Below are 17,477 nucleotides of genomic sequence, written 5' to 3'. Positions count from 1 at the left end.
ATACCTATCCAGACCATGGAGAGAAGTCACTAATGATTTCTACTGTAAACTCAAGTTTTCAGCAACTGGTTTTTACCATTCACTCAAGTGGGCACAAATGACTTTAAACTGAATCCCTCCCACCTTTAAAAAATAATTATGATAATTTTCCCAAACAATATATCAATGCACCTCTCTTTCAAACTCAAAAGAATTTAATAAAAACTTCTCAATATTTGTGAGAGGAGAAAGCAGAAATAGTCAGTCAAAAGGCAGTCAATAAAGGAATTATAGTATATATATATGGCAAATACCAAGACTGAAGACTGCAATAAATATCACAGAGTTACGTAAAATTTCCATTAAAAAATACTGGTCTATAATAAACCTGAAACACATTTAAAGATGTCATATGTTCCTTTTCTAATCTAATTATCTTTAATTATTTGTTTTTTGCAAACATTAATGAGATTTCTTTAATAAAGTAACCCATTCCTTCCTCTACTGATAAATTTTATCATAAGCTTGTATTTTCATATACCATAATCAAGGTAGTCAAAAGTGGGAATAAAATCAAATCTGCCTTGACTCCTTAAAAACGCAAATTTTGCGGTCCTCAAACTTCCCCTATGAATGCATTAAATAAAATGGTATTAACTTCCAATATTTTGAGAGATTTCCAGAAAAACCAGTCTTATGTATGTATGTATGCATAGCGTACCCAGCACAGAATAAAAAGTGCAAGTTGTAAAATATCATATACAGTATGATTCTATTTAATAAAGAAACAAAAGCTAAATAATATATGCATATGTACATCTGGGAATAGAGTAAGGTAAGAAGGAAGGGTACTAAACTATTAATACCGGGGTTGTTGGCAGATAGAAGATATACTCTTTTTTTAAATATATATACACCTATCAGTTTTTGATCCATTACAACAAAAAGTAATAAATTGTTACTTTTAATACTTTTTAAAAATATATAATAAATTCTTTAAAAGGGAGAAGATGTGAGCAGATATAGGACAAAGTTTCTCACAGCTCACTCTAAGTATATTAGAACTGAGATATTGTTTTTAGCAATCTGAAGTTACACAACTGGAACCATGAAGATTTTTTTCTTTCTCTATAAATGATACACTTATAGAAATTCTTATGCTTCTACAAATTATCACACACTATCTCTAGATATTATGAATAGGGAGAAAATGAGTGATACAGAGAGGTTGTGTGCATTGCTGCAGGTCACTCAGTAAAATCATGTTCTCCTGACTCCTTGTGCTCTGCTCTTCCTAACATAAACAGGCTCTGTATGTTAAATACAGATGATCTGAATTGTGACAAACGATAATGAATGTGGCCAAAGACACCACTGTGGCAAAGGCTTTCTCTGTCTTAACTCCTAATGCTTTGATTGGAAAAATAAAAAGCAACACTATTATCTCTGTTATTAGTTCTCTCTCTGAAGTCACAGGTCTTGCTGAAAAAGGAAAAAAATAAACAGCAGGTGCTTTGTGGGGTTCTCTGCAATGAAGTAGAACCTATGGTGTCCTGGACTATAATATCAAAAAATATCCAAATACAATACTCAGTTATTCTTGTAGTTTCGAGAAGGCCTGACTTTCAGACACTTGAATAATGGGAAGTGGGGGTTATTTAATGTACTTAGAATATTTGGTTTTACTTTATAAAGCTTTAGTAGCACATGTGCATAAACATCAGAAAATAAATTTTATCTAGATTAAACATAAATCCGAGACTATTAGTAGTATCATGAAAATTGCATGACATATTGTCAATTTTTTTTTTTAAGCTAACTGGTCACCATTTTCTACCAGGACCATTGTATCTTAAAAATGCAACAACAGACAGATCTTTTCTTTGGAAGAAAAGGGAGAGAAAGGATGGAAAAAGGACTGAAGTTCATGGCGTTTGGATGACTAGGTAATATTTATTAATCCATTTACTGCAGAAGCAATTTTTAGTAAACTTGTAACTGATCAAAATGTGTCAGAGAAATGGATCACTGACAAGGTACTATTTCTGACTGGAATGTGAGCCAGTCCCCAGATTTAAGACCTGTGAACTATGTAAGAAATCATGGCAGTAATACAACATTAACATTTAATCCACATTAAAAGTATTTTAATTTGCATACATTTTAGGCACACTTATTTGTTAAAAGGAAAGGTGGAAAAATTTATGGAATTTATCTTCAAAAAGAAGAAAAACTTTATGCTGTTTTGTCATCACAGTTTGAGGAAAGTGTTCTGATAGGCACATTAACCCTAAAACTCAAATATATACTGGATTAAGTGAAAAAAAAAATCAAATGCTGGGAGGGAAGGAATCTATTATATTGAAATCTGTAAATACTATATGAAGTAATAAATATCTTTATCAGCATTTAATAAATATATACAGTATATGAGTAATATCAATGCATTTTGAGATAACTATGCTCTCAAACTTATTCAGACAAATGTCAGAAAGTTTTTTTCAGAACATAGTGGGAAAATATTGAAATAACACAGATATTTTAAAATGCAACAGACAAAAGGCCAGTGACTTTAGAATAAGGCTCATAACCTCTGCTTGAATTCTCAAAAATATGAAAATATATTAACTGTGTTTCTGCTTGTGTTGAATAAAATTATTAGTCTGTGAACTGATATATAGCTGTTTTATTTGCAAGTTCTATGCAAAATAGCCTAAAACAGAGAGGAAAGGGCTTTTATTAGAATGTAGTATTATTGATGACTGTGTAATAGCGCAATGGGCCTGCCTACATTTCTGGCAAGCAGCAACTATATTCTACAAACCACTGATGGGCTAAACAAGCTATTAATGACAGTTGCTTTTCAACACTTAAAATGGTCAGACTGTGCTGCCTGACCACAAGGACAAGTAGGTCATCACTCTCAAATGTTATATAATATAAGAAACATAAATGAGACCTCTGTGGGAGAAAACCCCACAGGTATGGCTCCAGAATTCTTTTGCTATTCAACTATTAATAGAAAGCAAATCCCACTCAAAGCTGTAAATACTTTTAACCCTTTTTACAAAAAGACTTATCATCACTTACTTAACTTTCCACCCAAGGTTGAACAAAGTATTATTAGTCCTAGTTTCCAGCTCCAACCCTGAAATATCTAGAACTTAATATCTAGAACCAAAACAAAGAAAAAAAAATTAGCCCTCTGTTATGCTTGCAGCATAAAATGATGAATTTCTGAGCTCTGTATAAACCTGTGGAGTGTCTGTCTCTCTGGGTTTATGAATGCCCAACCAATCATTCATAGGTTGCAGAATCACATTCAATGAGTACATGGGGGAAACATTTACATTTTTCATCTTATGCAAAGGGCCTCAATCATTGCACACATGCCTTTCAAGTCAATGCCCTTCAATATACTTTTCTTCTGGGGGCTGCTGGACCAGAAGCATTAACCTCACTTAGGAGCTTGCTAAATGCAGAATTTCAAGTCCACCCAAAACCAGAGTTTAAACAATATCCCCAGGAGACTCACATGCACATTAAAAGTAGTGAAACACTGACCTAGATCATGTTCCCCCATCCCAACCCACATCCAGTTATGTGACTTTTCAGAAAAGAGAGCAAGGGAAGCTTTGGAAATATCCTACTGATCAGGATAATTCACTTCATTCCTTGCCAAAGGGGGCATGACACAACAGTCCTTCTTTCAAGCTAGAAACAACCCATAAAACTTATTTTGACCTAAAAAAGTGACAATTATTCATATAGCTCTAGCTAATATACTCAGATCTCACTCCCTCTCTCAAGAGGAAAGGATTGAATTATTTTTGTAGTTTGCTAATAAAACAGTAAGAGCTATGTTGTAATCAAATGGTATGGTTCTATCTCCTATACATTTTCATTATTGTAAAAATAAAAATGCATGTTAATGGTACCTACCTAACTGTATTAAAAACACTCAAGGAGTTCCCATCGTGGCTCAATGGTTAACGAATCTGACTAGGAACCATGAGGTTGCAGGTTCGATCCCTGGCTTCACTCAGTGGGTTAAGGATCCGATGTTGCCGAGAGCTGTGGTGTAGGTTGCAGATGCGGCTGGGATCCCAAGTTGCTGTGGCTGTGGTGTAGGCCAGCGGCTACAGCTCTGATTGGACCCCTAGCCTGGGAAGCTCCATATGCCTTGGATGCAGCCCTGAAAAGACCAAAAAAAAGAAGTCGACATCAACATCACCACCTAATTACCACCCACCTGCACTCCTTCAACCCTACTATGCTAGCAAACATATACTGGGGTCACATCAGAAGGTTTTTAATTTGTACATAATTTTTCTTCCTTTTCTTTTTAATGTCCATACCCACAGCATACGGAAGTTCCTGGTCCAGGGATTGAATCTGGCAATGACAGATCCTTAACCCACTGTGCTGAGCTGGGGCTCAAACCCACGAACTAAGCTGTTGCATTGGGCTTAACCCAGCACAGTGGAAACTCCCGTATGTGATTCTTCATCAAGTAAAAAGTATTATCTCCTTAAGTTCATTATAAAATCTAACTAAGCACAACATTATATGCAACATTTTCATTCCTTTGTTCTGTCTTAATTTTTTTTTTTTTTTTTTTTTTGCTTTTTAGGGTCACACCCATGATATACGGCGGTTCCCAGGCTAGGGTTTGATTTGGAGCTGCAGCTGCTGGCCTATGCCACAGCCACAGCAATGACAGATCCAAGGTGTGTCTGTGACCTACACCACAGCTCACAGCAACACCGGATCCTTAAACCACTGAGCGAGGCCAGGGATTGAACCTCATGGTTCCTAGTCGGATTTGGTACCACTGCACCAGGACAGGAACTCCTGTCCTAAGTCTTTAAATAGAAATGGACATTGAGCTCTGAGAGATGTTTGGTATTCAGTTCTGCTGACTATTCTGCAGGAACCCTGTGGAAGGTCTCCTTAGGATTCAAGGTCTATTTGACATTGATTTCCAACAATTCATTATGAATTTCTTTTTTGAAATGAAAATTTTCAAAGACTTTCTCTCCATGCCTGATAGTAGTTGTAAGTTTAATACATAACTAGAAGTACAAACAAAAATCATCCCTAGAAAAACAAAGTATAACACCAAAATAGTGAACACAAGTCTAGGATTTGATATTACCATAGCAACAGCTAGAAGGAAAGGGTTTGAAAGAGTGGGACCAGAAAAGGTAGCCTCAAATACATGTCAGTGACAAGAAAGAAGAAACTAGTAAGAGAAAAATTGTTAAAGAGAAACAAGAGTTGCCAACCCCTTCCTCCCTGCCATCCTACCATCACCCGTTAAATAAACTATACTTTGATATACAGAATAGAGCCCTTAAACACATAACCCTGTCTACAAAATGTATAGGATTTTAAAAAGGAAGGAAGGAAGAAAGGGAGGGAATAAGGGAAAAGAGGGAGGGGAAGAGAAAGAAAAGAAAGAAATCACTCCCATGGTAAAGTTACTATAAGAAGTAATAAGAAAGCGCTAACTGAAACATTTCAATAAATGAAAATTCTTCCTCTAAAACCAACTACAAAGTATGACTCATTTAGACAAATAATAAAAAGTAAACCTAGCATCAGATATTCAAAAAATAAAAAAAGCAATGGAAGGAAAAATATTTGAGATATGAAGAATGTATTGTAAAGGGCACAAAGAATAAATTTATATGAAAATTTATTAGGAAATACTGAATAAAATCAGGAGTTCCCATTGTGCCACAGTAGAAACAAATTTGCCTAGGAACCATGAGGTTGCAGGTTCAATCCCTGGTCTCGCTCAGTGGGTTAAAGATCTGGTGTTGCTGTGAGCTGTGGTGTAGGTCGCAGAAGTGGCTTGGACCTGCATTGCTATGGCTGTAGTGTAGGCCTGCAGCAACAGCTCCGATTAGACCCCTACCCTGGGAATCTCCATGTGCCGTGGGTATGGCCCTAAAAAGACAAAAAGACAAAAGAAAAAAGAAAAAAGAAAGAAAGAAAGAAATACTGAATAAAATCAGAAAAACAACTGAGAATAAAAACAAAGTAAAATAGTAAAAAGTCAGAGAGAAAGGAACTGAACTAGAAGACAAGCAAAAAAAGATTACATATTGGAGTTGTTGAAGGAGAAAACAAAACAATGGAACAGAACTAATACTTAATTCTATAATCCATGGAAATAATTTCTGGAAATTCTATAATCCATAACAATAATTTCTGGAAAGAGAAAACTTAAATCTATATATGGAACTTCCCAGAGAAATTAGCTAGCAACAATCAACTTTGAGAATTTTCCTGGCAAAACAAGGTCAATGGAAAAATGGCAATGCTTCAAGGAAAAAAAATCTAATTATTTATAAGGACAAGAAAATAAGGCTGGTACCAGAAATATCAAGCAGAATAATTTTCTTTCTTTCCCTTTTTTTTTTAAAAAAAAATTATAGTTCATTTACAATGTGCCAATTTCTGCCAAAATAATTTTCTATTTCAAAAAAGTGAAGGAAAAAAACTGTAAGCCTAGAACTTTATGTCAAGTTGCCATTCAAGTGTCAAGACTCCAGAAAACAGCCTGGAATGTGCAGGATCTTGAGGAATATTGTAAATAGGAGCCTTTCCTAAGGAAAATACTAGTGGATGAGTTTTATACAAACAGGAGAAAAGTGTGTGGAAATAACAGCAAACAAGTTGATGGCAAATATTTAACATATTTAACTTTAGAGTTGATTTGAAAACAAGGTAGTAGCATAGGTGGAAGAACAGTATGCAAACGTTTCATATTCCAACAAAGCAGTGAGAACACAGCAAGAAGAAGTGGCAGGGAAAGGCAGAAAGGGAAAGTAAAAGGGGAGCACTGTCTCTAATGAAGGTAATAGTTGGGAGTCAAATGATGTCACTTAAAATGTTAAATAGGAATAAACAGGATTAAAAGCATCTTTAAAAATGTAAATACAAAGGTAACCATTAGGACAATAACACAAGCCTTCCTAAATTTCATCATCATAATTACAATAGCTCTTCATTGATAATTCTCCATAAGGATCTGTACAACTTGTATCAGCCGTCAGCCTTTGTTGAGAACTATCTTTTCAAGACATTTAGTATAGCAGTTTTGGAAGATAGAGACAGAATTTCTCCCTGGGCCAAAGGGCAGGTTTGTTACCTAACTAGGATAATAAAGATAACATCTTTCTCTTAGGGAAAGTTTGGGAAGATTTTCTAACAAACAGCAGCTCTGAAAAGAACTCCAAATCCATAGACCCTCAGGTATGACAAAAACCCACTGGGTATGGAGCATAAATCCAAGGAACTTGGGGGTAAAGTGGAACTTAAGAAGAATGTGCTACTTTTTCTGCTGTAGATAAGAAAACGTTCTCTATCTGACCCAGAGAATCTAGTGTTTTGCCAGCATCTATGAAAGTGTGACAGGCACCACGTTTGGACAAAAATCTTACCTTGTTTTATTTTTTTATTTTATTTTTTTTATTATTCAATGAATTTATTACATTTATATTTGTACAATGATCATCACAATCCAGTTTTATACTATTTCCATCCCACACCCCCAGCACATCCTGCCACCCCCCGTGCATCCTCCCAACCCCCAAACGGTCTCTTTTGGAAACCATAAATTTTCCAAAGTCTGCGAGTCAGCATCTGCTCTGCAAAGAAGTTCAGTCTGTCCTTTTTTCAGATTGCACATGTCAGTGATAGCGTGTGATGTTGGTGTCTTGCTGTCTGACTGACTTCACTTAGCATGATAATTCCTAGGTCCATCCATGTTGCTTAAAATGCCATAATTTCTTTCCTTTTAATGACTGAGTAATATTCTATTATGTATATGTACCACATCTTCTTGATCTACTCCTCTGTCCGTGGACATTTAGGTTGTTTCCATGTCTTGGCTATTGCGTATAGTGCTGCGATGAACATTGGAGTACATGTGTGTTTTTGAGTCATTGTTGTCTCAGAATAGATGCTCAGGAGTGGGATTGCTAGATCAAATGGTAATTCTATTTTTAGTTTTCTGAGGAATCTCCATACTGTTTTCCACAGTGGTTGCACCAATTTACATTTCCACCAACAATTTACATTTACACCCTCTCCAGCACTTATTGTTTGTAGATTTTTGATGATGGCCATTCTGGCTGGTATAGGTGGAACCTCATGGTGGTTTTGATTTGCATTTCTCTAATAATGAGTGATGTTGAACATCTTTTCATGTGTTTTTTGGCCATTCATATGTCTTCCTTAGAGAATTGTCTGTTTAGATCTTCTGCCCATTTTTTGATGGGGTTGTTTGTTTTTTGGAATTGAGTGATAGGATGTATTTATAAATCTTGGAAATTAACCCCTTATTAGTTGATTCACTTGCAAAGATTTTCTCCCATTCTGTAGGCTGTCGTTTCGTTTTGTTTAGGGTTTCCTTTGCTGTGCAGAAACTTTTAAGTTTGATTAAGTCCCATTTGTTTATTTTTGTTTTTACCGTCATACTCTAAGAGGTGGATCTGAGAAGATGTTGCTGTCATTTATGTCAGAGAGTGTTTGGCCTATGTTTTCCTCCAAGTGTTCTACAGTATCTGGTCTTATATCTAGGTCTTTAATCCATTTGGAGTTTATTTTTGTGTATGGTGTTAGGGAGTGTTCTAATTTCATTCTTTTCCATGTAGCTGTCCAGTTTTCCCAGCACCAATTATTGAACAAGCTGTCCTTTCTCCAGTGTATATTCTTGCCTCCTTTGTCAAAGATTACTTGGCTGTAGGTGCGTGGGTTTCATTCTGGGCTTTCTATCCTGTTCCACTGATCTATATTTCTGTTGGGTTTTGATGACTGTTGCTTTGTAGTATAGTCTGAAGTCAGGCAGCCTGATTTCTCCAGTTCCATTTTTTCTTTTTCAGGATGTATTTGGCTATTCTGGGTCTTTTGAGCTTCCAGACACACTTTAAAATATTTTGTTCTAGTTCTGTGAAACATGTCCTTGGTAATTTGATAGGGATTGCATTGAATCTGTAGATTGCCTTAGTCATTTTGATAATATTGTATAGTCATATTGATAATATTGTATAGTCATTTTGATAATATTGACTCTTCCAATCCATCTGTTTGTGTCATCTTTGATTTCTTTCATCAGTGTCTTATAGTTTTCAAAGTATGGGTCTTTTGACTCTAGGTAGGTTTACTCCTAGGCATTTTATTCTTTTGGATGTAATGGTAAATGGGATTGCTTCCCTAATTTCTCTATCTCATCTTTCACTGTTAGTATACAGAAATGCCATCAATTTCTGTGTATTAATTTTGTATCCTGTGACTTTGCCAAATTCATGGATGAGCTCTAACACTTTTATGGTAGAGTCTTTAGGATTCTCTAGGTATAGTATCATGTCATCTGCAGATAGGGATAGTTTTACTTCTTCCTTTCCAATTTGGATTCCTTTTATTTCTTTTACTTCTCTGATTGCTGTGGCTAGGACATCCAAAACCATGTTGAATAGTACTGGCAAATCAACATGAGCGAACATCCTTGTCTTGTTTTTGATCTCAGTGGGAATTCTTTCAACATTTCACAATTGAGAATGATGTTAGCTCTGGGTTTGTCATATATGGCCTTTATTATGTTCAGGTAGGATCTGTCCATGCCCACTTGCTAAAGGGTTTTTATCAGCAATGGGTGTTGGATTTTGTCAAAAGCTTTTTCTGCATCTATTGAGAGGATCATATGGTTTTTATTCTTCAGTTTGTTAATGTGGTGTATTACACTGATGGATTCGCGGATATTGAAGAAACCTTGCATCCCTGTGATAAATCCCACTTGATCATGATGTGTACAATCCTTTTGATATATTGTTGGATACGGTTTGGTAGTATTTTGCTGAGGATTTTTGCATCGATGTTCATCAGTGAAATTGGCCTGTGATTTTCTTTTTTTGTGGTGTCTTTGTTTGGTTTTGGTATCAGGGTGATGGTGGCTTCATAGAATGAGTTTGGGCGTGTCCCTTCCTCTGCAATTTTTTGGAATAGTTTTAGAAGAAGAGGTGTTAGCTCTTCTCTAAATGTTTGAAGCCATCTGGTCCTGGACTTTTGTTTGTTGGAAGATTTTTCATCCCAGTTTCAATTTCAGTTCTTGTGATTGGTCCATTCATCTTTTCTTTTTCATCTTGGTTTAGTCTTGGAAGATTGTACTTTTCTAAGAATGTGTCCATTTCTTCTAGGTTTTCCATTTTATTGGCATATAGTTGCATATAGTAGTCTCCAATGATACTTTGTATTTCTGTGATGTCCATTGTTACTTCTCCTTTTTCATTTCTAATTTTATTGCTTGATAAGTCTGGCTAAGGGTTTATCAATTTTGTTGATCTTTTCAAAGAACCAGCTTTTTGTTTCATTGGTCTTTTCTATGGTTTTCTTTGTTTCTATTTCATTGATTTCTGCCCTGATCTTTATGATTTCTTTCCTTCTACTAACTTTAGATCTTGTCTGTTCTTCTCTCTCCAGCTGCTTTAGATGTAAGGTTAGCTTGTTCATTTGAGCTTTTTCTTGTTTTCTGAGGTAGGCTTGTATTGCTATAAACTTTCACCTAGAATGGCTTTTTCTGCATGCCATAAGTTTTGGAATGTCATATCTTTGTTTTCATTTTGTTCTAGGTATTTTTTAATTCTCTCTTTGATTTCTTCAGTGATCCATTGGTTGTTCAGTAGCATGTTGTTTAGTCTCCACGTGCTTGTGGTTTTTGCAGTGTTTTTGTTGTTGATTTCCAATCATATAGCGCTGTGGCTAGAAAAAATGCTTGATATTATTTCAGTTTTCTTAAAGTTACCGAGGTTTGATGTGTAGCCCACGATGTGATCAATCTTAGAGAATGTTCCATGTGCACTTGAGAAGAAGGTGTATTCTGTTGCTTTTGGATGGAATGTCCTATAAATATCTATTAAGTCCATCTGTTCTAATGCTTCATTCAGGGCCTGTGTTTCCTTATTGATTTTCTGTCTGGATAATCTGTCCATTGCTCTAAGTGGGGCGTTAAAGTCCCCCACTATTATTGTGTTATTGTCAATTTGTCCTTTTAAGGTTGTTAGCAGTTGCCTTATATATTGTGGTGAACCCATGTTGGGTGCGTAGATATTTAAAATTGTTATATCTTTTTCTTGATCATTTGATCATTATGTAGTGACCTTCCTTGTCTCTTAAAATATTCCTCATTTTAAAGTCTATTTTGTCTGATATGAGTATTGCTACTCCAGCTTTCTTTTGATCCCCATTTGCATGAAATATTTTCTTCCATCCTCTCACATTCAATTTGTATGTGTCCCTAGAAGTGAAGTGGGTCTTTTGAAGACAGCATACATTTGGGTCTTGTTTTTGTATCCATTTAGCCAATCCATGTCTTTTGGTTGGGGTGTTTAGTCCATTAACATTTAAGGTAATTATTGATATGTATGTTCTTATTGCCATTTTATTACTTGCTTCAGATTAGGTTTTGCTGCTCTTTTTTCTTCCCTTCTTCTCTTGTTCTCTCCTCTTCTGGTTTGATGACTATCTTTAGTGTTGTATTTGAGTTGATTTTTCTTTGTTTGTGTATCAATTGTAGATTTTTGGTTTGCAGTTATTCTGAAGTTTTGATATAAGGATATATATATATATTAGATTGTTTTAAGTTGTTGGTCTCTTAATTGCAAGTACATCTCTAGTCTCCTGCATTTGTATCCTCCTCTTCTCACCATTTCTGATTTTGGTTCATCATTGCGTGTGGATGATATTGTGTCTCTACTGTATATATACCTTTACTGGTGAGCCTTGTCATGTGTGGTATTTTTCCTTCCTGTTGCTGTGTTTTCTTTTCTGCCTAGAGAAGTTCCTTTAGTATTTGTTGTAAGGCTGGTTTAGAGTTGCTGAATTCTCTTAGCTTTTGCTTATCTGTGAGGCTTTTGATTTCTCCTTCAAATCTGAATGAGAGCCTTGCTGGGTAAAGTGATGTAGGTTGTAGGTTTTTTCCTTTCATCACATTGAGTATGTCATGCCACTCCCTTCTGGCCTGCAGAGTTTCTGCTGAAAAATCTGCCCATAACCTTATCAGGGTTTCCTTCTATGTTATTTGTTTCTTTACCCTATCTGCTTTCAATATTTTCTCCTTGTCTTTAATTTTGATCAGTTTGATTAATATGTGTCTCAGGGTGTTCCTCCCTGGGTTTATTTTACATGGTACTCACTGCGCTTCCTGGATTTGGGTGAGTGGTTCCTCTCCCATGTTAGGAAAGTGTTAGGCTATTCTCTCTTTGAATAATTTTTCTGGCCATTTCGCTCTCTCTTCTCCTTCTAGCACCCCCATAATACAGATATTGCTGCATTAAATGTTGTCCCAGAGTTCTCTGAGACCCTCATCATTTGTTTTCAATCTTTTTTCTCTTTTCTGTTCTGCATCCATGATTTCCACTAATCTGTCCTTCACCTCACTTATTCATTCTTCTTTTTTGTTTTTGTTTTTTTTTTTGTCTTTTTGTTGTTGTTGTTGTTGTTGTTGTTGCTATTTCTTGGGCCACTCCCGAGGCATATGGAGGTTCCCAGGCTAAGGGTCTAATTGGAGCTGCAGCCACCGGCCTACGCCAGAGCCACAGCAACATGGGATCCGAGCCTCGTCTGCAACCTACACCACAGCTCACGGCAATGCCGGATCATTAACCCACTGAGCAAGGCCAGGGACCGAACCCGCAACCTCATGGTTCCTAGACGGATTCGTTAACCACTGCGCCACGACGCGAACTCCTGCTTATTCATTCTTCTGCCTCCTGTATTCTGCTATTTGCTGCTTCTAATGAATTTTTTATTTCAGTTATTGTATTTTGAATCTCTTCTTGCTTAAGTTTTATATCTCATATCTCTTTGCTCAGTGTTTTCCTGTAAATTATCCATCTTTGCCTCCAGTTTATTTCCAATGTCCTGCATCATCTTTAGCATCATCAGTCCAAAGTCTTTTCTGGAGGCTGAGAATCTCCTGATCACTTAGCTGTTTTTCTGGGGGTTTTTCTTTCTCCATCATCTGAGTTATAGTTCTCTGTCTTTTAATTTTTATAGGTTTTTGGTGTGGTGACCTTTTTACAGACAATAGAGTTGTAGCCTCTTTTACTTTGGTGTCTGCCCCCCTAGTGGCTGAAGTTGGTACAGGGTGGTGGGGGGGCTTGCTGTAGGCTTCCTGATGGGAGGGACTGATGCCTGCCCACTGGTAGGTGGAGCTGATTCCTATCTCTTCTGGTGGGTGGGGCTTTGTCTCTGGGTGAGATTAGAGGCAGTTGTGTGCCTAGGTGGCCTGTTTACTGATGGATAGGGCTGTGATCCCACCTGGATTGTTGTTTGGCTTGGGGCTTCTCAGCACTGATGGGTGGGGCCAGATTTTCCAAAAATGGCCACCTCCAGAGAAAGGCAGGCCAAAGAGTATTTCCAAGAGCTTTGCTTCCAAAGTTCTTCCCCCACAACAAGCAATATTCACCCCTGTTTTCCCAGGAGGTCCTCCTAGAACTGCAGTCAGGTCTGACCCAGATTCCTATGGAGACTTTGCTTTGCCCTGGGACTCAGTGCACGTGAAAGTCTGTGTGCCCCTTTTAAGAACGGGGTCTCCATTTCCCCCAGTACCATGGAGCTCCTGTGCACAAGGCCCACTGGCCTTCAATGCCGGATGCTCCTAGGGCTCTTTTTCCCAGAGCCAGAACCCCATGCATGGGGGTTTGATGTGGGGTTCAGAACTCTCACTCCTGTAGGTGTTTCTCTATGATACAGTTACTTTCCAGTCTGTGGGGCTTCCCACCTTGGAGGTATGAAGTTTTTATATTGCATAATTGCCCCTCCTACCTCTTGATGTGGCCTCCTCTTTGCCTTCTGGAGTAGGATATCTTTTTGAAAGTATCTTTTGGAAACTTGGTTGATTGGTCAGCATTTGGTTGTAAATTTTGTGTTTTTAGGAGAGATGTTGAGCTCCAGTCCTACTATTCTGCCATCTTAATCCCATCTGCCGAATCTTACCTTGTTTTAGGATCAACTCTAAAGTTAAATATATTAACTCAATAAAAAAAAATTGCTAAATAGAGAACGGAACACAGTAGATATGATACAAATAGTAATTATGGAGTAATTTCCAGGATATAATGATAAATGAAAGGAGCAAAGTACAAAAAAGTATATACAACATGTTTTCTATAAGAGGAAATAAGAATACGTAGGCATATATGTATATTCTTAATTTTACAAAAAGCACCAGAAGGCTAAACCAGAAATTAATAAAATTTGCTACCAACAAGCATAGAGGAGAATAGCCAGAAAGGAAGGGAGTGACACTTCTCTGAGAATAACATTTTCATTTCTGGAAGCATGTTAACATTATAGATATTCAAATTTGTAATTATTATTGATAAGAATGGGAACAAAGGCACCTAAATTGAATGAAAACAGAAACAAATGAATGAAAGTATATTTAAAATGAATAACTAACTACACTCAAGGGGAAAAAGAACTAGAAATAAATATTTAAATCTTTTAATTAATTTTATTTTTAAAAGATATAGCTGTAGTATTCTTGGAACTATTTTATGTATATTATATGACTGAGTAAATGGGCAAGTGCATTGTTAGGAGTCTAGGTTCTCACTTTACATTAAGTGAAGTACAAATATGAAATGGGAAAGGACAAGAATTATGCAGTTTGGATTGAAATTTGGAGATATTAGTATGAATCACACATTCTTAAAATTATCTATCCACCTACTTACCCACCTACCTCTATTTATCTATCTAGTCTAGGACTGAAAGGTCCTAAAAGTAATGAAATCAGAGAGACAATGAGCAAGCACATCACATGTCTAGATTTTGATTTTTAAATACCATGTTATTCAAAAATAAAATGCATAGGAGTCCCATCATGGCTCGGCAGAAACAAATCTAACTAGTATGCATGAGGACACAGACATGGCATGGATCTGGTATTGCTGTGGCTATGGCATAGGCTGGCTGCTACAGCTCTGATTTGACCCCTAGCCTGGGAACCTCCATATGCCGTGGGTATGCCCCTAAAAAGAAAAAAAAATGTGGTAATTTCAAGAAATAGCTGATTCTGGGAGTGGAGCAGGGAAGGTATAAGATAAGCTTGAAATATCTTGTGTTAGAAAATGAGGACGTGATTAAAAAAAAAAAAAAAAAGAGTATGTCGAAAGGACCCAGAAATCACCTTGAAAGAAGACTCCATGGACAAATCTGGGATAATCTGAGCATCAAAATAAATAAGAAAAGTAACTGATAATAACCTATTCATGAATCTTTGCTCATAATAAATAAATAAATAAAATAAGAAAGAAGGATGGGCTTTTCCTTATAGTGGAATCTGGCTGTTAAATATAGGGGGAGTAGTAGAGTTGGAAATCCCCATTTTGCAGTCATCAGGCAAGAATCATCAATGGATGATGGGACACCAACCTTCAAAGGCTCTGTCTGGAATTTTGAACAGACTTATGCTTTATGAGCAGTAGACAAGTTTGTAAAGAGAAAGATAAAATGGTATAGGGGAGTATACAATAAGAAATTTAAGATAAGGATGACATACTGAACAGTTCCCAGGAAAAGATGGCAACACAGAAAGAAAGGAATGATGGAACAAAGACTGAATCAAGAGCTTGAAATATTTTGACAAATAAATGAATCGGCCCTTGAAAAGATTCTCGGGAACCAAAATCCATCGTACTCTTTTCTCCATATACCCACACCTGCTTTCTCCCTTCTAGGCTTACAGATAACTATGTACACACCAAGAAGAGCCTATAAACAGAGTACAAAGACAGTTGTAACCATTTATGAGTCCTCATGGCAAGTATAACAAACTGCATATATCATTTTTCTCAACTTATTTAAATTTATACTGGCTTTTATCCTCTCTTAGAACAATGCCAATTTTCTATGATAATCCAAGTAAATTTGAAGAGACAAAGACTGAAGAAGGCTACATAAAAAAAAAAAAAAATTAAGGAGTTTCCACTGTGGCACAACGGGATCAACAGTCTCAGGAGCACCAGGACAACAGGTTCGATCCCTGGCTCAGTACAGTGGGTTAAGGATCCAGCATTACTGCAGCGTGGCTTAAGTTGCAACTGAGGCTCAGATGTGATCCCTGGCTTGGGAACTCCATGTACTACAGGGCGGCCAAAAAAAGAAAAGAAAAAAGAAAAAATCAATTCCAAATGTACAGGATAGTCTTTTCATTTTAATTATACACTACATATTTTTAAAAATCAATCTATTAGAGTCTACACTTCTAATTGTATTTGGTATAAAACCAATTCAAAGAAGGGGTACATGTGCTAGAAGGCAAGGGCTATAAGTATTTGCAGAGAGACAGAAACCTAAGAAGCCCACAGTGACTAGACAGATAAGTTTCTGTGCTCAGCCAATGAATTTCTTAAGGCCACTTCCTTCCTTGGCAGTTACAAAAAATATCATTGACATTATTGAATATTATCAGTAAATATTCAATATACAGATATATACGTGATACTATGTTAAGTATTCATGTCTATGTTAATAGTTGACAGTCTGTGGGCCAACTTTACAATATGAAGTTATACAGTCTTTTGAATAACTTAGATAAAATGCATTAAAATATACTTCCACTATCTGTTGTACTAATCTTGGCTCTCTCAGCCCTAAAATGTGTTATCTTTGAAATATATTTGATGTATATGTCCCAGAAAAAAATTAAATATAACTTAGGGTCAAGAATGGAAAGGAATAATATAATAAGCAGTTACTCCTGATTGTAACACAAGTGGTTATACTTCATCAAAGGTTTTTAAATATTTTTAGTTGAAGAACTCTTTCTTAAGATGAAATTTTATCTTAAAAGTTTGAAAGTATACAAAATAACTGGACTATTTTGGTTAAAGTGGGCAATGGAAGTCTAGAGTGCCAACAGCTTTGAGGGAAGTCTTCCTGGTAGCCCCAGGCAGTTAGAAAACCATGGCTGCTTAACATTATAAGTAGAATATAAACACATGAAATTGTCACTGAAAATATGTAAAATTTAAACTAAAAAAGAACCTAATTCATTTACTGATGACTACAAACCAAGTAAATATAAAGTCTTTTTATTACATAATAATTTACAAGAGAAGTAAAAAAGATAGTTTATTTTGGCACTACTTTGTCCACATGTATGTCCTAAATATATGTGCCACTATAAAGTGATAAATAGGGATTCAGAAGATAATTTTTGATAAAGAGAATAACAATGTTGTTTATTCACTTCTAATCTGGACAAATATATATAGTTCAGTTTTTCTAGCTAGGTTATTATATTCTTCTTTTTAATAATCAATCTATAATTTTAGGATGATTTTATCATTTTAAAAAAAGTCTAGATTTCTTCAGTTTCCTTTAGTTACTAAAAGGAAAATCAAAAATCCCTTTCAACTATAAAACTACTATAAATAAAAATGAAGCTCCCTCTTGCTACTGTTTGCTTTGCGGGAGCA

At 36.1% G+C, this 17,477-nt stretch overlaps 1 protein-coding gene across 1 annotated transcript in view; it reads right to left on the bottom strand.

The window, feature by feature from the left end:
- Window positions 1–17,477, bottom strand: part of RSRC1 (arginine and serine rich coiled-coil 1) — a 449,666-nt gene that overhangs the window by 228,521 nt on the left and 203,668 nt on the right. The gene's annotated exons all lie outside the window — the stretch shown is intronic.

This window comes from Phacochoerus africanus, chromosome 1 (genome assembly GCF_016906955.1).
Source record: "Phacochoerus africanus isolate WHEZ1 chromosome 1, ROS_Pafr_v1, whole genome shotgun sequence".
Classification (NCBI taxonomy): Eukaryota; Metazoa; Chordata; class Mammalia; order Artiodactyla; family Suidae; genus Phacochoerus; species Phacochoerus africanus.
The sequence above is the reverse complement of the archived record's forward strand: the minus strand, read 5'-3'. Positions and strand labels throughout refer to the sequence as shown.